This window comes from Dermacentor variabilis, chromosome 6 (assembly GCF_050947875.1).
Source record: "Dermacentor variabilis isolate Ectoservices chromosome 6, ASM5094787v1, whole genome shotgun sequence".
NCBI classification, from domain to species: domain Eukaryota; kingdom Metazoa; phylum Arthropoda; class Arachnida; order Ixodida; family Ixodidae; genus Dermacentor; species Dermacentor variabilis.
In genome coordinates this window covers 29,827,191-29,852,685 of record NC_134573.1, presented here as the reverse complement: position 1 = coordinate 29,852,685, position 25,495 = coordinate 29,827,191, and the positions used below count along the sequence as shown (strand labels likewise).

Here is a 25,495-nt window from a genome sequence, read left to right as displayed (position 1 = left end):
GTACGCTCGAGGTCATGAGGCATTGCGTATACAGGGTGGCCAGTTTCTCTAGAACAATCTGTCCACCATCCTTCAACAAATCTGCTGTTACCTGATCCTCCCCAGCTGCCTTCCCCCTTTGCATATTTCCTAAGGCTTTCTTTACTTCTTCCGGCGTTACCTTCGGGATTTCGAATTCCTCTAGACTATTTTCTCTTCCAGTATCGTCGTGGATGCCACTGGTACTGTATAAATCTCTATAGAACTCCTCAGCCACTTGAACTATCTCATCCATATTAGTAATGATATTGCCGGCTTTGTCTCTTAACGCATACATCTGATTCTTGCCAATTCCTAGTTTCTTCTGCACTGTTTTTAGGCTTCCTCCGTTCCTGAGAGCATGTTCAATTCTATCCATATTATACTTCCTTATGTCAGCTGTCTTACGCTTGTTGATTAACTTCGAAAGTTCTGCAAGTTCTATTCTAGCTGTAGAGTTAGATGCTTTCATACATTGGCGTTTCTTGATCAGATCTTTCGTCTCCTGCGATAGTTTGCTGGTATCCTGCCTAACGGAGTTACCACCGACTTCCATTGCACACTCCTTAATGATGCCCACAAGATTGTCGTTTATTGCTTCAACACTAAGGTCCTCTTTCTGAGTTAAAGCTGAATACCTGTTCTGTAGCTTGATCTGGAATTCCTCTATTTTCCCTCTTACCGCAAACTCATTGATCGGCTTCTTATGTACTAGTTTGGGAATGGCCAATTCCAAATACGGTGAACCTTTCACATATGCAGAAGTCTTTGACGCAGCTCAAGCAGCCACCAAAAACTCGGCTCCTGGCCCTGATGCCATCACGAACGCGATGCTTCGGAACCTGGACGCTAGATCCCTGACTAAAATCACAGAACTGTTCAATGGCGAGAATTGGCTCAAAGGCCAATTGCCCTCGGAATGGAAACACGTTAAAATTATCATGATCCACAAAGCTAAAAAGAGCCCCTCAATAGGCGCTCTGAGGCCCATTTCTCTGATGTCTTGCGTGCTTAAACTGTACGATCGAGTAGTACAAATGAGACTGCAGCGGTACCTTGAAGAAATAAGATGGTTTCCAAACACCATGATAAGGTTCCGTACGGGGCTATCCTGTCAAGACGCATTCTTACTGATCAGAGAAGTTACAGCTAACATCGCCTGCGGAGAGAAAAGACTAGTGCTCGCACTAGACCTCAAGTGAGCATTTGATAACGTTTCACACAAAACAATATCGGAGGACTCTAATTGACCGGATGCGGAGAACAAACGTACAACTATGTGCGGGCTTTTCTCGCCAACCGCACAGCCACAATTAGAATCGGGCAAATCACTTCCCAAAAGTTCAAGATGACCAGTAGAGGAACACCGCAAGGGGCAATAATCTCACCTTTGCTGTTCAATATAGCGGTGTGTCACCTGGCACGACAGCTGGACTAAATCCCCGATTTGGGTTACACACTGTACGCGGACGACATAATGCTGTGGGCAGCAAGAGGCCCTCTGGGACACAAGAACAAGTACTACAACAAGCAGCCGAGGCAGTAGACAAATTCTCAAGGAGCAGTGGCCTCAAATGTGCCCCCGAAAAATGGCAGGTCATTCGGGTACACTCGAGGGGCTACATATCCAACGGACCTATCAGCATCGTTGTGGAAGGATACACGGTCCAAGAAGTTAAGGCTATGCGGATCATGTGTTTCTGGCTCCAAAGTAGCGGGAATGCATACCACACCATCAAAACACTGAGAACCATTGCAAATAACATTGCACAAATGATCCGTCGCGTAACTTATCAGAAAGCGGGCATGTAAGAACACGACACGCTGAGGCTTGTTCGAGCACTACTGATAAGCCGAGTCACGTACGGCCTGCCCTACCACTTCCTTAGTCGTGAGGAGGAGGGGCAGGTCGACATCATAAGAGCAGCATACAAAGCGGCCCTCTAACTACCCAAGGGGTCGTCCACAGATCGCCTGCTAGTCTTAGGAGTACACAACACACTCGAAGAGCTAAAACAAGCCACACTAATCTCCCAGAGGGAACGCTTGAGCTACACTCACGCAGGACAAGCCCTACTGACACGGGCACGTATTTCCCCACACCCACAATTTATCAGCGAACACGTATTAACCCTACCGACCTCAACACGACTTCGAATAACAGTGGCCCCCGTACCCAGAAACATGCACCCTGTATACGATAAAGCAAGGCGAAAAGCACGGGCGCAACAGCTTAGAAGAATGTATGAAAATAATCCGATGTACAACACAATATATGCGGACGTAGCCACGTATTCGAACGTACACTCGAACGCCAGTGATGTAGAACAGAACATCCCGGGATGCACAGTGGCAATTGTCGACACGAAAGCACAGTAACAATTTATGGCATCCGTCAGGGTGGGTACTCCGGCGGCTGCCGAACCTTTCGCCGTGGCACTGGGCCTCGCTCACGCGGAACGCACGCGAAAGAGCGTCACCATAATAACAGGCTTACAAGAAGCATGTCGCCTGCTTCTCAGGGGCCATGTGACCAAAACATGTCACTAAATAATACCAACGAAATTCGCCCGTCATCACCGGATCGTATGGTGCCCAGGTCACACAGGCCTTGAGGGGAACGAACTGGCCCATTCGCTAGCCGGAAGTATTAACCGGGCCGACTCGACTGGGATGGTCCCAGGTAGCCATTGTAAAAACCCCGATCCAACGAATGCCCGGGAGATTCTCGCTCATCAGCGTGAAATGAGAAAAAAATACCCACCCTCACCCACAACTCAGTGGACAGGAAGCCGCCAGCTGGCGCAAAATTTAGACAAGGGTATTCCCCCACTTTATATTACAAAATGCCATGTTCCCCACACGCTACATGGCAGACTGCCCATGGTGCGGCGGCATACCAACGCTTCAACACATTACATGGGATTGTGAATCACACCCGTTTGCTAAAACATACCCCACAATGGAGCAATGGGAGGCACAGCTCACCTGCTCAGACGTAGCCGGACAACAGTCCTTCATAAGACAGGTCAAGCGGGCGGCCGAGGCCAACGGAGCCTTGGACTAAAGGGGCTCCGTCCATTGTACGTAAATAGTCTAAGACAACAAATGTTTCTCTCTCTCCCTATAAATACAGTAATAGCCACACATGCTTTTGTCAGTGAAGAGAAGGCAGGAGTGGGCATTTTTTCACCATCATTAGGTTGGTCTTTCTCTCTTCAACTGCCCGATTTCGCACCAATATTTCAGGCAGAGTTATTGCCTATCATTTTAGCTCCCCTAAAACTTCCCTCATCTGTTTATTCAGCCGTAATAATAACCCACACCTTATCCATTTGTACTCCTCTAACAGTGCCAAATTCATCTGCTATTCTCCAAGAATTATATTCATCTTGCCCCCAACATTTACGCCTCGTCCATTTGGCATGGGTACCAGTACACATGGCAGTCACTTTAGATGAGTCAGCGGGCGCACTAGCGGCGGTATCTCTTAGAGGCCCTGTACTGAGGATCCTGAAACCTTCGGCTTACATCACGGCTGAAAGATTTAGAAGATATTGTGTTCAAAAAGAACATGACAAATCATGTGTATTGACTAACATCGATTTCTAGCACTTTATATTCCCTTGGCACAGCAGCTGGTGTTCAACGAGAAAATTTGAAGTTTCATTCACGAGAATGCATTATTGAATACCAATGCTTAATTTTTATCCTCGTGGGTCTGGTGCTGCACGTTCCCCTCATTGTTTCTATTGCAATCAACCTGAAACTATGGAACATTTCTTTATAGAGTGTCGTAGGTTCAAGGTGCACACAAACCGACTTCTAGAAGGTCCCTTTCGCCAACTTGGATTGGGCATTACGCTCCCTGTGATAGTGTCTCTTGGGGCGTCGGCACTAGGACACTACAATAGGAACGTATTTGATGCCATATTTAATCTTGCAAGTGAATCAGAGATTATCATGTTAAATTCATTGTTTTACTTTCCTCAATATGAACACAATAATATTAACTTCAAATTTTAAAATAATACCGCCTGAAAAATTGATAACAACGATTGGTATTCATTTTATATGATTTATAAATTACAAATTTATATTTATAACTTATAATTTATAATTTTTTTTATAATTTATAATTATAATTTATAATTTATAAATTACAAATTTATATTCCATTAATTCTTCGTTTCTTTATTTCATTTATTAAGCACAAGTAATTTCCCCTATGTTGTCCTTGGTGTCAATGTTTGTTGGCTTCTTATGATATGACTAATAAAATCGGGACCCTCGGTTAACCACCTTTCTTCTCGTTTATTACATAACGAGGGTCTCGAATCCGGCTACATTGATGCCTTCAGGTAGCATATGTGGGTTTATTGACCAGTTGCCTTCACCCAAAAAGATCACGTTCTCGTGACGCCTGCGGCAAAAAGGACGTCCCACGTCCGCCGCCAAGGTCTGTGTGTGGTGGCGCTGGCTAACACTCCCATGGTTCTACTAGGACACATAAATACCCAAGAAAGTGGATGGGAAAACAGCGCCGCGGTAGCTCAATTGGTAGAGCATCGCACGCGAAATGCGAAGGTTGTGGGTTCGGTTCCCACCTGCGGCAAGTTGTTTTGTCATCCACTTTAATTTCCATTAATTCTTCGTTTCTTTATTTCATTTATTAAGCACAAGTAATTTCCCCTATGTTGTCCTTCGTGTCAATGTTTGTTGGCTTCTTATGATATGACTAATAAATCGGGACCCTCGGTTAACCCCCTTTCTTCAAATTTATATTTAGCTATTCTTCCTTTCTTACCTACTGCCACCGGATTCATGGCCTTTCCCCTGTAGTGGGTTGAACCATATCCGTAGGCACCAAACCTAGTTCGTGTACTGCCGGTGCGACTGCTATTGTGGGAGACATTAGTGTCTTATAATAAATCGTCATACTACATTTCGTAGAAGGTGCTGCAATCCCCGACTTCACCCTGGAACATCGCCGCCTAGGTCTGCCAGCCGCTCCAGCCGCTACCATGATCGACGCTACCAAACAATCCGCCTGGAGCATCCGCCGCTCCTATCATTTGCGGCACAGTCCAGCGGCGGCGGGACCTACCTCTCTTTAGCAGATCAAGTGAGACTGACGTGCATGATTGGCTCTCTACCTATGAGCGCGTCAGTGATCAAGTGGATGACCCGACGAAGCTACGTACCGTCATCTTCTATCTTGCTGACGTTGCGAACCTCCGGTTCCACAATAGTGAGCGGTAACTACAAACCTGGGGCGCTATAACGTAAAACTATGCCAAACTTTTCTATTCCAACTCTGCAAACAGCTCTCCGCGATTGGTCAAAAACTTTTTTGGACCAGCCCCACTTCACCTGTCTGTCACGCGTCGTCACGAAAACCGCGATAGCTCCCCATCTGATATGATGTGTACACATTGATTACACATAATTTGACCCAACGAAAGAAAAATATTATTGCTCATTCGACGCCTTTTCGCCATTAGCCCTCGGCTATTGGTCAAAAGTTTTCGGGCTGCGACCACTTCACCTGCCGGTGACACGACGTCACAAAACCGCAAAGACTCACGGCGTCAAAGTGACATGTACGAGTTAAAGGTGCATTAATATTCCGAACAAAACCGAATTTTCTTCTGAATAGCCGCAGGCTGCCCCGTTTCGACAGGAATAAAAGATGGCTGCTGCCAATCGCTGAGGCACTGGCTACTCACACCTGCCGGAGAGCATGGTTTTATTTACGTGTAATAAAATTTTTGCGCGGCCGTGTAACGTTTTGGAGAACTTTCGACACGTTTACGACCTCGTTCTGTGAACTCTTATTTGCTGAGGATCCGTTTTAGCGCCATTCCTAAGCTTCCATTGCATGCCGCCGCGATTGTCGACAAACCACCGCAAGCTAAGTAAGCGAAAGCGGACCAATCGCAGACGGCGGCACCGCCCTCTCCATCAGTTTATCTATTTTAAGTGCACTGGCTCGGCCATATCGAATCCCTCTACACTTGAGCATGCTCCTCGCCTCTTGTGGGCCAATTAGATCAGATAAGCCACTCAGTGTAGGCAATGTTATTCGTTTTTCAAGCAAACAAAAGTGACCTCCTATGAACGAGGAGAGCGTTTGATTGGTTTGTTCAGGCAACCCTTCGGGTGACTGCCCAATGCTTGCGTCGGTGGTTACGCAAATTTGATGTCAGGAGATTGGAACAAAACATAATGGAATAGTTTTACGTTATACGGCCCCAGGTACGCTTTCAAGACAGCATTCGCGGATGTCTTCAGCCGCCCGGCCTTGCGAAAACTGCGTGCTGAAGAGCGTGTACTCCAGAACGCTCAACAGCCCGGTGAGACTTACACAAGGTGGAGGATGTCGTTGATATTAGCGCCTGAGTCCATTCCGCCATGAATGAAGAGGTAAAGCATATTCTCGAGGGCATCGAGGACGACGCATTTCAAATGCTTCTTGCAGGAAACTCTACCTATGTCGCTGCTGTCGTCGCTCATTGCCAGAGCTTCGATGAGCTGCGTCGACAAAGGGTCCTAGCGCGCAGCGCCGTTTCACCTGGCAACTCTCTGTTGGGCTTCCTGCTTCCCTCGAACTCCACGCCCGCATAATCGCTCTCTGCTCAGATTAAGGATTTTATTCGCGAGGTGGTGGCGCGCCACCTGTCTATGCTGCCTCTTAGTGATCTCTCCAACCTGACACCTTTCCGGCTGCTCCCATTAGGTGGGCCATTGACGAGGAACTTGCTGAGTCGCTACCTTTGGCTCAACCATGTCCTCCCGTGGCTGCACCTCTGACCTATGCCGCAGTCGTAGCGCAACCTGCGCCTCCGACATTCGCGTTCCCTGCGTCAATTCGACCTCAAGCTGTGCCACTTCCCGCTTCGCCTCCAATTACGTCTCAAAGCCGAGTTCAGAACCCTTGGCGCACACGCAACAACCGGCCCATAGGTTTCGCTTGCGGTTTCGCCGGCCATGCCGTGCGCTTCTGCAATCGTCGCATGCCACCTGTTAACCCTGCTGTCGCAACGCCTGGATATGGCTGTTTCCATGACGCTACCTGGCATGCCACGCATCCCAACCCAGAGTTTTCGCCGCCTCCTCGACGCCCTGTCGGCACCCATCATTCTCCGTCACCACGTCGTCACTCGCTTTCCTCCTTACGTCTCCGCCAGTCACATACTAGCGAAACTAGTGGCTGCCATTCCTCCGACACGAACGGCAAGCTTCGCGACTTCTAAAAGGCCTGCACAGTCATCACGCAACATATTGGACATTCTGGTCGAAGGAACCGTCGCAACTGTGCTTATTGATACTGGGGCTGCCGTTTCGTTCATAGACTAGAAACTTTGTCGTAACCACCACAAGGTCACAACGCCGTTGTCTGGTATGCTTCTACGCACCGCGACTGCGCAGAATATAGCACCGCTTCGTCAACGTAACACAAGGGCGGTCATTGACAACACTGTATGTGTTAACTTTCTTTGTACTGTCTTCATGTTCACATGACAGCATTCTCGGCTGGGACTTCTTGTCTGACCATTGTGCCATCATCGACTTTGCCCGGGCCGAAGTGGCGCTTCTCCCTCTTGCCGATGCCCCACTGCCTGACCGTTCTGCAAATAAAGCCACCAAGCTCACCGTTGTATCTCATACGGGCACACCACTCGAAATGTCCGTTTTTGTGCCCGTCTCTTGGTCCACCACGCTAGACGCTACAGTACTTTTTACACCGTCGCCTATATTTGTACGTCGCAACGCTCTACCACTGCTGTTTGCTGTCCTCAACATTGTATCTGGATTATCCGCTATGCTTGTGTGTTACCCGTCTCAATGCCCTGTGACCTTACTGCGAGGAGAATCACTAGGTCGTGCTCAGCCCCTTGATCCGCTTCACATTCTCGATACTTCCAACTACACGGCCTGTTATCAGCTCGTCGCCCTCACTTTTGCCGTGCTGTGCCCATCGTCATGATCATCATCACTGTCACCCTCGTCATCAGGAACCTTCTTGAATCTGCCTTGGACGCCGATCTGCCACCCGCGTATTGCCAGCAAGTCCTCGCGCTTCTTCAGAATTTTTGCGCATTGTTTGATTGCGACCAACCATCCCTAGGGCGTACGGCAACCGTCACACACAGGTTCCACACTGGGACCCATCCTCGTTATGCCAGTGACACTACCACGTGTCGGTGGCTGAGTGACAGATAATTAACGAGCAAGTCGACGATATGGTGCACCGTGGCGTTATTCGCCATTTCCACAGTCCTTCGGCGTCTCCGGTGGTATTAGTACGCAAAAAGGACGGGTCAGTACGCCTCTGCGTGGATTACCGTCGACTCAGTAAGTTCACTCGTAAAGATGTCTATCCGCTGCCTAGGACAGATGGCACTCTCGACTAGTTACAAGGCGCGGACTACTTTTCATCTTTGGGTCTTCCATACGGCTATTGGCACGTGCCGATGGCCGAAGATAACTGTGAGAAGGCAGCTTTCGTCGCGCGCGACGGCTTGTACGAATTTAACGTAATACCATTCGGGCTCTGCAATGCGCCCTCTACTTTCGACCGTATGACGGGCACCATCTTTCGTAACTACAGGAAGAAAAAGATGTCTGTGCTACCTTGATGACATCGTCGTGTCTTCGCCAGATTCCGTCGAGCCGTTGGTCTTCAGCTCTCCACCTAATACCAAAGCGTAACCAGGGAAGTTGCGCCCGTGCAGCGACTACCGTTCCCTGCACGTGCTCACCGTCCCTGATAGCCGTCTATTCCCTCACATTCATGACTTCGCAGCCAACGTAGCTAGAACGGTCATATTCAGCAAGATAGATTTAGTGAAGGTCTATCGTCACATGCCTGTTGATTCAGCGGAGATCAAGGACTACAAATACGACACCATTGGGGCTACTATCTATATATATATTTTTTGTAAATACAATTTCCTATCCCTTTTGGCTGCTCTCATCCCCGTGGCATTTTGGTTGAGGTGATTTGGTGGAGATGGAGGTGAGGAATAATGATTTACCCGCTAAACTTTCTTCAAACATTCGCCTTTTTAAGCTCGCCGCTAGGGGGCCAAGCCGACAAGACGGGATACACATGGGCTCCGAAAACTTTCCATGATTGTAGCGAAAAAAGGCAGTTCTCGACTCTACAACTGCCACACCTAACACCGGAAGGTCGACGGACTACGCAGACATCGGGATTATCCAAGGTGGGCGATATGTTGAGCAACCAAAGCAGCCTTAACACACTGCCACGCCGGCGGCCTGGCTAACCCTAACTAGCTAGGTCTACGACGCCACTGTTCCCACCACTTCGGCGGGAGCGAGGCCTGACTCGGGTGCGGTCGGGCCGTCTCTTCGCCGCGAGACGCGAAGATGGACGTCGTAAAAGTGGAAGGGGAGACAATTTCCCCGGAAGAATATGACGACCAAGGCTGGATTGCGGCTCACGAACGCCGTAGTAACGCCAAGAGACGCCCAGACCTCGATGAACGATCCAAGAACATCGGAGACTCGTCGCTTTTAACGGCGTGGAAAACCATGAACGCTCGAATTCTACAGCGACCAAATGGCCCCGAGGAAACCGCAGCTACCGGAGGATGACTTCAAGATCGCGATCCGCCCGAGAGGTGGGCTCTACATGGCCCAACAACGCATTTGCGTACATAAAGGATGGCGTTCTGCTGGCAGCCGCACTGACACCAGAAAATGCCGGAGAAGATACGCTACGAATCAATCCAAGCCAAAACACCATGACCATGAGCACGCCGAAACTGGAGAATGCGAAACGCTACAGCAAGATACGGGACATCCAACTCGGATCGAACACCTACAGAACGGCCGATTACATTACTGCGCCGGAGAACACCTCCAAGGGATTCATAAACGGTACACCAGAATACGACACGCCCGAAGACGTTGAACTGCAGAAACCCGACTATACCACACGCAAGACGCATGGGATGCACCGATTCGGTTATAATAGAGTTTAAAGGTACATACGTACCACACTACGTGTACTACCGCGGAGCTGAATACCGATGCCTACCATATCGTAAGCAGCACGAAACATGTACCACCTGTGGCCGCCTCGGCCACCGAGCGGATGTCTGCCCGACACCGAACAGCAAAAAATGTCATGGGTGCGGAACTCTCAATCCACCCGAAGAGCATCAGTGCGAGACAAGATGCTTCATGAGAGGGAAGGGACACCTCACGGGAGGCAAAAAGTGCCGTGAACGATTCAAGACCCCATGTCTTCTTAGAAAGAAGCAGTGGAAGCAACAACGAAATGAACATCAACCGCAGAAAGCTATGGCGGACAATCGCCCGAGTCGGTCCAGGGAGCGGTCGGGCAGCACCGAATCGCACAAGGGATCGACATGGACCAAGAGCCACGGCAGCAGACGCCGCGACAGGAGCCGCTCTAGCTCCTTCCCGAGACTCCCCGGTGGAGGCGGTGGCGGCCGATCCAACGCCAAGTCTCGGTCCAGGTCCCGGCCCAGGTCCGAATCGAGATCGAGAGGATCGCCATTACACGGAACCCCTGAGGGCTCTGGTGGGGATGACAGCAGCAAAACGCAGGTGAGCTCGGCAGACACGGTTTCCGGCGCTGCTTCTCCGTCTAATATAACGCCTAAAATAGAAGGGTCTGCCCTGGAGCAGGAAATAATCCAAATTCGAAAATTACTAGCCCAAATTATTCTTGAAAACGGATAGCAGAGGGAGGAAATTCAACAATTAAGGCAAGAAAACGCTAGGCTTCAGCAGAATAGGACACACGAGCCAAGTCACACGCCTACCGCCAGTACGGCACAGACTTGGATACATCATTTGTGCGAGAGCCGCGAGTCAACGCCCGCTCTCGCACAAATGACAGGGACGCCGCCCCACAAAAGAAAAGCTGAACACGCTCCAGACGCGCAAAGCAACGTCTCAACGCAGTTAGAAAAGCAAGTAGAGGGAATGTTTGTGCAGTTAACTAAGACGCTATAACAACAATATGGCTGGGTTACAGGTACAGTTCGTGGAAATTCTACAAAGAATAGAAGGCATTGAAACCCGATTAACAGTTGTTGAAAACGCGCAAAAAGACTTGAAGCCCTCTGGAGTGGGACCCGTAAGAGCGACCACCAAACCATATAATCGACCCGTAGTGACAGAAACCAGTAAAGTCACCGGTGAGAATCAAACAATAAACATGGCTCCGCGTAATAAATACATAATATGGCAATGGAACTGTCGCGTGTATCGCCGGAAACGGGGACACCTACAGCAGTTCATAAGTAACAAGGAGACCCCAGACGTCATCGCCCTGCAAGAAACGAAGGGACTGGCTAAATTATGATGTTACAAAGCATACGGTGCTTCCGCCGAGAAGGCATCCGTTACAACTCTCGTAAATAGAAACCTTACGGTCATAGAACACAACACTGGCGTGACCGGTGTAGACCACGTCCTGATTGAAATCATTCCGACGCGCAAGGGAGAAAGAAGCCCTTTCATCTTCAATGAATACAGTAGCCTTCGACACAAGATGAAATTCGGCCCGCTTTTTCGTAAATCCTTAAATTTAGCAGAAAGACATGCAATGGTAATTGTAGGGGACTTTAATGCACCCCACGCGCCTTGGGGATACCGTTTGGAGAACGTCAAGGGTCCTAATCTATGGTTAGACGCTCAGCAGGAGGGCCATACTCTTGTAACGGATCCACAGGCGCCCACTAGAATGGGTAACAGTGTGAGCAATGACACGATAGCAGACCTAGCTTTTACAATGAACACACCTGATGCAAAATGGATAAACAAACAAGGAAATCTGGGTAGTGATCACTTCATTGTAACAACAACTGTACACGCAGGCCCATCAAGAAAGAAAGGCAGGAAAATAACGATTATCGAATGGGACTCCTTCCGCAAAATCCGGGAGGAGGAAGCTGATGAAGTCATACATGACATCGAGATTTGGGCTTCATAAAAGTGTGAAACGAGCCACTAAGACTATACCGAAAAAAGCGCGGATAGGGGAGGCGGACAGCAAATACTCCTACATATGTGGGAGGCAAAAAGCAGCATGCAGAAACGCTGGAAACAGAAATAACTTAATAGAAACCTGAGAAGGAAAATCGCCATGCTCAATAAGGAAATAGAGCACTATGCGCATAGATTAAGCCGTCAAAATTGGGAGGCCACGTGCAACGCCATGGAGGGACAGATAGGGCTACCTAAAACTTCGAATCTTCTTCGTTATCTTTTAGACCCGGAAAACAGCAAGTCCACAAAACGACACTGCCTGCACAAAATAACTCACAGAAACAAAGGCACAGAAGAAGAACTTTTACAGGAACTACAAAGGCTATACGTAGGAAATACAACCAAAAAACAACAACATCAGTTTAATGTTAAGGAAAACCCGGATCTTGACAGCCCCATAAACGAGGCTGAAGTTCGAGCGGAGCTCCGCAGGCTCAACACGAACTCCACGCAAGGCCCGGATGGAATCACCAACAAGATCCTGAGAAATCTCGATGATGAATTTATCTCTGCCCTCACCAAGTATATTAACAACTAATGGGAACAGGGTAATATTCCACGCCAATGGAAAACCGCCTAGGTTATAATGATTCCAAAGCCGGCAAAGAAACTTCAACTTGAGAACCTCAGGTCTATATCGTTAACGCCGTGTGCTGGCAAGCTCCTGGGGCACGTCATCCTCAAACGTCTAATTACATGGACGATAATGGCCTTTTCCCGCACACCATGATCGGGCTTAGACCAAAACTGTCTACACAAGACATTATGTTGGAAATAAAACACCAAATAATACATGCGGGACCTCAAACAATAGATACCAAAGCTATCCTTGGTCTTGGTCTTGGTCTTACGAAGGCCTTTGATAATATCACCCACAGGGCTATTTTAGAAAACTTACAAGGCCTAGGAATGGGGCAACGAACCCATGCATATGTTAAAGACTTTCTCTCTGACCGTATTGCGCAAATCGCAATCGGTGAAGTGAAATCCAAAGAGGTAAAACTCGAAAGCCGGGGCGCACCACGAGGATAAGTCTTATCTCCCTTTCTTTTCAATGTAGCTATGATTGGCCTGCCAGCAGAACTAGAAAATATAGAACGATTACAGCATAGCCTGTACGCCGATGATATCACCGTTTGGGTAACAGGTGGAAGTGATGGGCAGATTGAGGAAATTCTCCAAGCAGCCATACATACGGTTGAGAAATATGTCCTGGATAAAGGATTGAGATGCTCGCCGCAAAAATCAGAATTACTTCTATACCGACCGACACGCAGGGGCCGTGAGAGTTCTACGGATAAGCCAAAACATCGCGCTTTTTGTAAATGGCAACCAAATACCTATTGTCGACAGCATTAGAATCCTCGGACTCCACGTATCAGCGAACGGTCACAACGGGGAAACAATTAGAATACTAGAAAATAGCGCACAACAATGAGACTAATTAAGAGGATAGCTAATCGCCATTATGGAATGAAAGAGAACAATCTGGTACGACTAGTCCAGGCTTTTGTCATTAGCCGCATATTATATGTAACCCTTTACCTAAATCTCCAAGTAGCAGAAAAGACAAAAATCGAAGGCATCATTAGACGGTCATTCAAACAAGCCATAGGTTTGCCGATAAACACATCGAATGACAGGCTCCTAGCCTTAGGTGTACACAACACGCTCGAAGAACTCATAGAAGCACATACGATAGCGCAATACGAAAGACTCACACAAACACCTACTGGCAGACACATGCTTAACAAGCTTAGAGTAACATACGCATCACAGTATGGCACTAAAGTAGACATTCCCCGCGGCATAAGGAAGCAGCTTATTATCCCACCGCTACCCTAAAACATGCATCCCGAACACCACAAAGAAAGGGGGGAGGAAAGGGCAAGGGCTATACAGAGGAGATTCCAACGCTCTCAGGACGTGGTGTACGGCGACGCGGCAGAGTACGCGACTAATCAGAATATGTCTATCGTTGCAGTGAACTCGGAAGGTGACCTTAAGGTCAGGGGATCTATTAAAACCAACAGAGCCGAGGAGGCTGAGGCGCCTGCACATTCCTCCCTCCCCGGCAATGAGGCGGCCGACACCGTGGCTCGAGGACTCACAAGCCGAGCCACCGGGGCGCCGCGGCTGGGGCTCACAGGGGATGGTTGGTTACAGGGAGATAACTAACCATTACAGATTGGGGAGGGTGTATTTTCCTCCCGCACACCCATCACTTAATAAGCAGCGGGTGGTGGCGTGGCGCCTCCTTCAAAGAAATACATATGCAAATCCAGTGACATATAGTCATTATTACCCAGACCAATATTCGGCCAAATGTAAATTTTGTCAAGAAAGGGCGGACCTGGATCACATTATGTTGGCCTGCCCTCAGGCGCACCGACAGGGCCAAAAAATTAAGGATAGGAAGCAGTGGGAGACCGTGTTGCTCAGCTCGGCCCCCGAAGACCAACTTTTGGCCGTCCGGCAGGCCGAGGATGCCGCTAGAACTCAAGGGCTTCTGGCCGCCATCTAGGCGGGGTTGCCCCTCCCACCCCCCACCAATCTGCCGGCTATATAAGTAAAAGTTATTTCTCTCTCTTCGCCTTTTTGCTGACGATTGTGTCATATATCGCCCAATCCTTACTGGTACCAACAACCGCACGTTGCAAGATGATCTTGACAAAGTTACCACTTTGTGCAGTATGTGGCTATTGTCACTGAACTCTACAAAGACTTCACTAGTACCTTTTCATCGGCGAAAACTTCACCGTACTCCGAAGTGCGTTCTCTGCAACTTGGAAATATTCTCTCTGGAGTCATGCAAGTACCTTGGCCTTACACTTTCAAATAACCTTTCTTGACTTCTCATATGACAAACATCACTAACGAAGCCAATCGGACACCTAGTTAATCCCACCGTAACTTGCGCTTCGTACCGCCATCCTTGAAAATAGTAACTTATCAAACATTTGTCAGACCTAAGCTACAATACGCATGCTCTGTCTGGGATGCCCTACAAGCCACGCTTTATAAAACTCTAAAAGCAGTTCAAAGTCGTGTAGCTCGTTTTATTTATTCTGATTATTCATACCAAACTAGGGTCTCTTCGCTAAAATCAAAAGCAGGAATTTCCAATCTAGATATAAGGCGTCATGACTTTAGACTTGCCTTTATCCCAAATGTTATCATTCTGCTCCTAGTACTTCAGCATCATTCCAGCGCACCGTCATTCTTCCTGATTACGTCACGAAAAATCTGTCCACCCTCCACCTGCCCGGACCACTGCGCACATTCGTTCCTTTTTTGTGAACGCTGCCCGGGATCGAAATGACCTTTCCTCGGATTCCGTGCACCACTCCAATGCACATGATTTCAAGGCCGCCATTGAGTCGACGTTTCACTGAAGTTATTACCTATGCCTCATGTAATACCCAACATCGGGGCCTTTGAGATAATAATAATAATAATAATAATAATAATAATAATAATAATAATAATAATAATAATAATAACAATAATAATAATAATAATAATAAAAAACTTGCAAAGCAACTCCTATACTTGATCCGATTTCTTACATGTAAAACAAGAAAAAATGTTCCAAAAGCCAGGGGAACTGATACTTCAATATGTTGTTATCATTAGCGTTCCTCAACAGTAAAATATGACAAAAACATAGACGTTTCGCCACCTATTCGGGTGGCATCGTCAGTACGCAAATCAGCAGTACGGCAGTATCATACATAAATAGGATGCATTTTCTCATTTGTTGCCATTTGCGTACTGATGATGCCACCCGCGTAGGTGGCGAAACGTCTATGTTTTTCTTATATTTTATTGTTGAGTAAAGCCAGTATTAACAACACGTTAAACTATGAGTTCCCCTGGCTTTTGGAACATTTTTTCACGTATCCGATACATTTACAGATGTACCCTTCTTGGCCCTTTGAGGAAATACATCGACCACTCTACGAACACCGCACGCCCTGAATGCCACCTGTGTTTCAACTACAAGTGTCTAAACAGTAACGTTATTCCCAAAAGCCTTTACTGCTGGACACTGGTCAACACGCACTACACTATTAAAATTTTCGCACCTTTACGGGTGTAATGCGGGTGTATTTATCTTTTCACCTTATTGATAGCCTAGCGCTTTATTATAGCACTGAGCCCGGATGTGGTCACTATTTACGAAACGTGTCTCCACTCTAACGTCTCGGATAATGAAGTCGTTCCACCAGGTTATGCTATTCTACGCAAAGATCTAGAGGGATGATTTATCTTTAAAAAAAAGCATGCCTATGCCTGATGTACCGAACGTCGAAAGTATTTGGTGCAAATTAAACATAGAAGGATACGTCCTGCACGTAGGCGCAGTCTATAGGCCAAAACGCTGATCCAGAGTACCTGGTTCTCTTACTCGATTACATGCACCGGCACATATCAGGTGACAAAATTATTTTGGGTGGAGACTTTAATATTTCGGAATCGGACTGGAGCTCTCAAATCCCGAGATCAGTTTATGATAATATTCTCTCGGACATTATATTTGCATTTAACTTGAATCAACTTGTCCATACACCTATTCGCATTCAAGGGTCGTCTAGCTCGATACTCGATTTGATTTTCGTTATTGATTATTTTTCATCAACCGCAATAGACACTGAAATACAAGAAGGTTTGTCAGACACCATAAGCTTGTGTTCTGCACTCTGCCTTTCTCTGTTGCTGTGGCTGTCAAAAAAGTTAGTTCGCCGATATTAGCATTTGGAAAGTCAAATGATGAAGCCATTATAACTTATCTTGTTCATGAATACGCCAATTTTCTTGAACTGTGTATCGATGATTCGTCAACCATTGATCAGGTATGGGCATTTTTTAAAGTTAAAGTCAGGCATTGCATTGACAATTTTATTCCCACTGTAACAATATGCACAAAGAAAAAGAATCCACGGATAACACGTGATGCCATTCACCTCAAGCGTAACATCAAAAGACTGAGAAAATCAAACAAAATACTCCCGGTTCCAAACTCCCTTACTCGCCTTCACTCTCTAACTAGCCTATTAAAAAGTAAAATTAAGAGTGCTAAACAGACTTATTGTAATAGCGCACTTAACGGCTTCATTAAATCAGCACCCAGCAAATTCTGAAGATACCTAAGTTCCCAACGCACAAACAGCAAGACAAAATCAACCGAAGGGATTGACGCTCACACCTTTAAAACTCACTTTCAGTCAGTGTTCACACACGACAACGACTGCTCTGACCTTGCCCTCGAATTCTAATGTGAGACCACGCTGACAGGTACTCCATTAATATCCGAGGCGGGAGTGCTTATGATGTTGTTAAACATGGACGATAAGAAATGTGATGGACCAGATGGAATCCCGAACAAAGTTCTCAAACGGTATGCCGAGCCTATAAGTAAATACCTCTGCCTGATATATCAAAAATCAATCGGTGAGTGTAGCCTTCCTACTGAGTGGAAACAAGCGAAAACAATTCCGGTGTATAAATCTGGCAATGTTTTAACGGCAGCTAATTATCGACCAATATCATTCACATGTACATGCTGCAAATTACTGGAGCATATCATTTTGAAATTCCTGACAAATTTTGTCGAAGTCAATAACATACTCAACAGAAGCCAACATGAATTTCTTAGTGGCTTGTCAACCGTTACGCAACTAGTAGAAATTATGCATGATTTTGCAGAAAGCCTCGACAATCAGTCGCAAATCGATGCCCTTTTTCTGGGTCTATCGAAGGCTATTGAACGAGTCTCTCATACTAAACTCCACTTCAAAATTAAAACGATATTTGGCGATGGACCACTGGTACGATGGATTCATAATTACCTCTCTGATCGTTATCAATTTGTGCAATGCGACCATCATGCCTGCAAGTTAGTACCTGTTCTTTAAGGAGTACCTCAAGGTGCTGTTTTAGCCCCGCTGTTGTTTCTACTTTTTATTGACATATCAAATGAAACTGTTGTAAAAACTCGACTATTCGCGGATGACTGCGTGCTATACCAAGAAATAAAAGACTAATGACCAGGAAAAACTTAACAATGCTCTAGGAAAAATTGCAGAGTGGTGTAATAAATGGCAGATGGTAAATAATTTCGAAAAAAACGGTCTCTATGTCCATTACAAGGAAAAAGGGTAAATTAGATTATGTATACTCTTGCAATAACATGAATATCAGCACATATCGGTCCGCATATCGGACTGCATTTAGTGTGGGACTGCATATCGATACTTGGGTGTAGTCATTACTTCAGACTTAAACTGGACTACGCATGTTGAAAGCATAGATAGCAAAGCAATGAACAAGTTATTTTTTTCTTAAAAGGGCCATTCGTCATTCTACATCTGATACAAAACTTCTAGCTTACGTCACCTTCATCAGTCCGGTTTTAGAATACGCTAACATAGCTTGGTTCCCCCACACTAAAAACAACGTTAAAACACTCGAAATGGTTCAAAGGGAAGCCGTACGTTTTATCTTCAACTGCTATGGACGCATGCATTCAGCCACAGATCTGTTACGCACGGCTGGGCTTCACATGCTGTCCAGGAGTGCTAAATAACACCGCCTATAGTTTTTGTATTTGCTGCTTAATAATGCATTAAAGATGTCTCCCACAGACTTTGTTCCTTTAAACACTACAAGACTAACACGTCACAGCATGCACTCACCCTTGAAGAATATTTTTTGTCACAGTAATACTTTCCAATATTCTTTTTTTTTCACAAGTTATCCGAGATTGGAATCGCTTGGATCCATCAATCATGGCCCAGCGCACCATAGATAAACTTATGACCCTCGCTAAGAACAGCTCTGTGCTTACATTCCAGTTAGCATAAGCTTGTTCATAATATTATATTACAGTGTTCCTCTCAGTGTATACTTATTGTATTCAATTGCCATCAATTTTATTTATTATGGTAGTGTGTATTGCATGTTTTGCCTTTATTTTTGACTCCTAAATATATATATATATATATATATATATATATATATTAGCACTGAACCTGTATTTCTATGTTTCGCCCTCTCCTGTAAAAATCTCAAGATGGTATTGACAGTATTCCGAAATAGATAAAGGCTATACATGAAACGCGCGCTACCTGCGCTTGAATCAGGTAGCTGGAATGATTAGATCGGGGCATCTAGGCAGCAGCGCACTGACTACGAACAGCGACAACCATCCATCGTCGCATGTCATTCGTGTTGTCATGCATGCGCGTGATGCACGTTCTGATAGCTCGAGTGCGTCGATTGCGGAGGGGGGGTGGGGGGGTGAGTAGCGGCGTAGCCAAGGGGGGCACGCCGGGCACTTGTAACGCTTACTAACAGTAAAAATTTTGCTACTATGACACTGGCCCAGCTCCTTCCCCCTCCACGGTGAATTGGGACCCCCCCCCCCTCACACGAAAACTTTTCTGGCTAGGCCACTGTAGAGAGGGTGGTGTAAGGCTGCTCTAGACCCCTCTCCTAACTTGTCAACGGAAGCGCGAAAGGTGAGGGGAGCTGCCAGAAGGCCGCAAACCTTAGGCAGCCGAATTACCGGCCGTATTTCCTTTTGGGCGTGAATGATGCCCTAATGTCATTACATAGTAGGATTCGTGGCGGTTCGAGGACATGCGACAATAAAAAAAAAACATACAGCCATCAGCAACTCTTAGCTTGAGCAGGTCTTTGGGAGTTGGGCAAGGATCTCATAAAAAGAAAAGCTTCGCACCCCTCTTACATGCATTATCAGCTCTGGATCACCATCGACTACATCTTTCCGATAAAAAAAATCACACAAAAACTGCTCTGAGAGTTCTCTAAGTATGCGTAAGCATTGTGTCACTTGCTCATCTACACGCAGTCCAATGTCATTATCAATCCGACGGGTATAAGCGACAGCACTGCGGCGACACGAGCTGCTCTGGTTGGCGGCGCAAAATAAATGAAGCAAGCAAAGTACTGCAGGTGGCGGTGCCAGGTGCGCTGATCACGTTCCGTTCATTTTTAGCAGTTATCGCTCTTTAGCGCTTCACTCATCCGCGTCGAACCACTGTCAACCGTTCTCCGGCGGCGTCTGCTTGTGGCACGGTCGCGCGAATGGTATCTTGAAAGCGAACTGCAATGCGGACACAGTGTGCCCACTGCTGAAAACTTCACGCGCTGTGTTCTCGCCGTTTACTTCGCTTTGAAAACAGAGACGCGTACACCTACCTTGAAAGTGATCTGCGAAAAGTGCATAGTGCGGCATGTGCTCAGAGCTTCGTGAGCGCTGTGTTCTCGCCGCTTCGGTCACGTTGAAGCGAGAGCTAGCACAAAGGTGAATTCACTCGCTGTTGTGGGTTCTATTTTCAAAGGTATTATACGGTACGGACTGACGGACGGATGGTTTTTCTTGTTGGGTAATTATAGAAAAGCTTACGTAATTCAAAAATTGCAGGGCCCGGAATTTCGCGATAACAACCAACACCAACCTACTCCCCCGCTGAGCGATGCCGTCTTGGTCGCCCCCTCCCCACTTCCGGGAAAAGGGACACTACGCCTCTATCTTATAGTTGAGGAAACGACGATGAAACGCTAACAACGACAAAAACGGCGTTTCCTAACGCGTTGTCTCATGGCCTACGAGATGTGCGCGCGAACCTGCGAGGCCGTAATGGACCTTTTGCGATAAAGCCCCTTGATAATTTGAAAGTAGCGACACTCTCCTCCTCACGGCGCTTTCCTCCTCGATTCTCCTCGCCCGCCGGCTGCGCACGGCACGCTATTCCTCCTGGGCTCCCGCGGACGGGCCGCAGGATTCTATGGAGGCGCGTTATGTTGGGCCAGTTGCGCGCCCCAGTTGGGTTGAAAATTTTGAGAAATGCTAATAACAGCATCGATAATGCTGGAGGCAACGTTTATGAGGAGGTTGGTTTTTTCTTAAAGCCGTATGAACGGGGTATATTGATTTAAAGGGAGCTTTGAGGCGAGTTCTATACTCCAGACAATTTTTCTGCCACATGATCAGATGCTTTACTTCGTGCGTCTGGTTTAGTATTGCTTGTGACACATCCCTTTGTGTGTGGCTTATTAAGCGAAAGCCTTAGACCTCTGTTTCAAGGTCCCATTGTGAGCTACAGAAAATATCACGTGACCGAAGGAAGGCGGGAAGCGAACCAAAGCATGTGCGGCCGCGTATAAGAGATGATTAGTGATTACCAAAGTAATCATTGATTACTGATTGGATTGTTGTTCATGCACCCTAATCCACCCCAATCGGTCTTAATACCCTTTCATCGCCGACTGAAGTCATCGCAGCTGAAGGCGACGAAGGGACTACTTCGGTTTATGAAGGATACGGGCTTGGACAAGCGGCTGTGACAGTGATGTCACGTACCGCACAAGAGTGACAGACTGTAACCAACGATGTGTGTGCCGTGTTATGTGCCCTCATCTCTTCTCCCCATCTTTCATCCCCCCCATCCCGCTCCCATGTGTAGGGTAGCAAACCGGTCAGGCAAAACTGGTTAACCTCCCTGCCTTCCTTCTCCACTTTTTCCTTCCTTCCTTCATCAACACTTCACCTTAATCCACCATAATCCGCCTTAATTCTCCTCCACGCACCTAAATCTTTATTCATGCATCTTAATCCTTCGTAACGCACTCTAATCCACCTTAATCTTCTTTAATACACTCTAATCAACCTAATCCTCCCTAATCCACCTTATGTCAACCACTAATGATTCATTAATTAACTTGGGTAATCATTCTCTCATACAGGGGTGGACATGCTTTGGGTCCCCTCTGGCCTTCCTTGGGTCACGTGATACGTCCAGTTTAGAACGCGACCTTGAAACATAAAGATCTAAAGGCTTTCGCCTTAAAACTTAAAAAAAGCTCAATTTTGACTAGTGAACGCTCATCACCTACAATACTACGGGGATACTTGCCACCAATTTTTTCAGGGCGCAAAGCAGAATCAATAATACTGCGCTTCCGACTGAATAACAACAGTTAGCGACGTGCGAAGTGATGGAGCCACCCCAGAATATTAAGCATACTGAGGACAACCGCAACAAAAACGCTGGTGAGCAGGCCGGAAGAATGATAAAAAATGCAGCATTACGGGATGCTTTGCTACGAGCTATAAGAAAGACTCCTCAGCTCGCAAACAACGCTGTTCTTTGTCAGAACAAAGTTGCTTCGGCCAATGTCATGCAGCCACTGCTTCCTACGCAAGCCGTTACGCTTTCGTTGTGGTATTATAAAAACGGCATAACCATCTTCAGGCTTCTTGCTGCAGTTATATGCGCAACAGCCCAGCATAGCGCTAGCACATAGACCAGAAACACTGCGCACAACGTTCGCTACGCCGAGCTAAAGCACCGAGCCAGCCGTGCTCAGGAGGAAAATGGCGCGAACGAAAAAGAAAAACACAAGCAAAACGCAAGAACCGCGCGCTTCCAAGGGCAACGGCAGGGAGACCAATCGTCGTGCAGAAAGACGGGGGCAAAACTGGTTCCCGTGGAGGGGACACGCAAGGGGCGAGGAGGAGGCGAGGAGGTCGCGCGGCGGCGGCAGAGTTCAAAGAGTGGCGGTACTTTCAAATTATCAAGGGACTTTATTTTGCGATGCATTGTGGCGCCACCGTGTGGTGGCCACGAGAAACAATTTGGCAGGCGCCGCTCTCGTCGCGACAGACAGCCGCCGCACGCGAGGTTCGTTCGTGTGCAAGCAAGCAGTGTGTGAGAGAAGGCCACAACAACGTGTGCGCGCAGTTTGTTGCCGTCCGCTAGCCATGGAGCCCGCTGGTGACTGCTTTGTACCTGGAGGTTTCTTCAGCGTGACGAACGGCTGGAAAAAGCGCTTCGGCAACGTCAAAATACCCACGGAAGCGCAGCTCGAGGAACACATGGTGTCGAGAGGAGCGCGCTTCGCGCGGCAGAAAATGAAAAGAACGATGCTCCAAGAAGAAGGATACGTGCGCAACGTCATGTACAACGACGTTTCAGCAGAATCCACTGGCGGACTTTTGCGTGCTATCTGCCTTCCGTCAATGAAAGGCGGCTGTTACATCGTGCACGCCGCGATTTCCAAGGCGTCGGGCGCCATCCTGGCTGGTCATTGCCACTGCCCCGCAGGGTGAGCAAACTTTCTATTCTACATCTGGAGCGCGACCTGCATTAATCACGTGCAGGAAATTTAAGTCTGATGGGTTAAATTTTGCAATTCGTAACTATACCGGCCCTGCCGTTGTGGGCTAGCTGCTTGCTTATATAAAGGTACGGTTGCTTAAATGGTGAAAAAATACGCATGCTGTAATTGAAGAAGGCGGGGAGTTCTTGTTTTTGCGCATTTGCATGTATACCGATCAAAACGGTCGTGTAGCATACCAATTTGCGCTTGTCTGCGACCGTACACAGCCTTGGATTGCCGGTATCATGCGGTACACTATTTAGAGGCATATAACGAGAATGACTTCCAAGGTTGGCTGTTTACTGTAAAACCGCTAGTTGTACCTAACTTGGTGCCGGCATAGCTGTCTGACAAGCCGCATTGCATCGTTCAATGATGCTGTTAATGTGTGCACATGGTGTTACAACGCCGACGCGCGAGTGGTGGTGTGCGGTTCATTCTGACATTGGCGCATGTATTTCTCGTTGAGTGACATGAAATTAAACCCGTTCTCTTGAATTCGTAAACACCTGATTCCTTCCTTCCCTTCATGAATACCTGTTGAGCATGAAAACTCGTCTCCTCTTGCAGCCTGAGTGGCACGTGCCAACATTTTGTTGGGTTAAGCCTTCATGCCATTCACTTGGCGCAAAAGGATGCGGTAACGTGCACGAAAGTTCCATGTGCTTGGATTGTTCCTGCCCAAGGTAAGAATGCTGCTGCCTAGCGAGCATTAATTAACATGGGAGGCGGAAAAAGTGCCTCAAAATTCTATGATCACACTTCCGGTCCCTCTCTGCAAAAGGTTCTTTGTGGCACTGTGTTGACCCTTCAACGTGTTGGATTGTTTGCATTCGTAGTAGCAGCTTTTGACTATCAACTCATTCACACAGCTACATTGTTTACAGCGTACATGAGTATTGGTATGTGGACAAATATAGGCTACTGGTTTTAATTAAGAACACATATTGGTGTCGCTTCGCAAATTCTTAACTACAAGACTTGCATTGAGAAAAAATAATCGAAAACTGCAACATTTAATTCCCTTACATTGGATGTGTTCGTTGACTAAACATCACAGGAAGCGCTTAAAATTTCGTTATTGTACTTGTACAAAGAAAACTTATTTTTTAGCCAAAACGCCTGAGCCACCTCTGCCTCTGCAAGACATCAATTTTTACTCAAGGAAACATGAAGGTGCAAGAAGGCGGAGGTTTGACCTACTGCCAGGGCTCTCACCGAGTGACCCATCTCTGCTTGCTGCCGATCTCGAAAAGATGGCAGCAAACTGCCTGCTTCTCCGTTATATGAGCAAAGAAAACTCAGGAGAATCACTTGTAAGTGCTGCACTTAACTCTGCATGGTTGTGATCTGTTAAAATAAGAGTTAGCAGTGTTCTATCAGCATGTGACGACAGACAGGAACAGTTTGAGAGCCCCTTTTACTGTGCATTTATGCGAAATACAGTTTGCATCAGTATAACACTAATGTCAGTAGTGTTTATATATGGTGACGTTTTTTATCTTACTAAACAATCTGCAAGCTTAGCAGTGAGATGGTAATGCAGCAAACCTGTGATGTAAGTCTTGGTTAATTGAGGCAACTAGGCCTCTTAAAGCCAGTTATTTTAAAAATTCTGGCAGAACCCATCTCGTGATGACTGAAATATTGCGAGAGCATTTACGCACATATTCACTGTTAAACTGACACAAACATCTATTCAACTTCCATTCTATCGCTTGTGTGGTCCATAACAGCAATAAGGGGCTGTGAATTTCCAAAGTGTGATACATTTAAGGGCTTTCAAATGCTGTGTGCTTTTACAAAAGACGACCTTTGACGCTTCCTGTAATACTGTGGGTATCAAGTCGGTGATGGAGAACTCTCCAGTGCCTGCTTCATAAATTTTATAGCCATATGTGATTCACATAATTATCATGCGAGACTGTCCAATCACCTGCAACTTATGCATGAAAGCATGTGACTATGGCATGCTGGGCAAGTTTTATTAAATTATCCGTGCATAGTTTCCTTAGTTACGTGTATTAAGTGCCCCTTGGTTTTACATACCATGCTTTATAACTGAATGGAATAACTTCTCTACACAGAGCTGCTGAACTTATTTTTAAAAATTTTAAATATTGCGTTGGCATATCTGATGTGCAATGATTCCTGTTTACCTCTAGGCATGGCTTGAGTTTTTTCTATCCCCTTCTGCAACATGCACATTGCACTTTCATATTTACATTTGCTC

At 46.8% G+C, this 25,495-nt stretch overlaps 1 protein-coding gene across 7 annotated transcripts in view; it reads left to right on the top strand.

Annotated features, from left to right (window-relative positions):
• The window catches only part of LOC142584713 (uncharacterized), a 95,118-nt gene that overhangs the window by 33,720 nt on the left and 35,903 nt on the right, over window positions 1-25,495 (top strand). Inside the window, exon 1 of one of the 7 annotated variants that reach the window (XR_012828899.1) lies at window positions 17,451-17,473. The exons of the other annotated variants lie outside the window; for them this stretch is intronic. The gene's annotated coding sequence lies outside the window, so the exon portion shown is untranslated. Of the gene's footprint in view, window positions 1-17,450; window positions 17,474-25,495 lie in introns of those variants that run through there. 7 annotated transcript variants of the gene reach the window in all.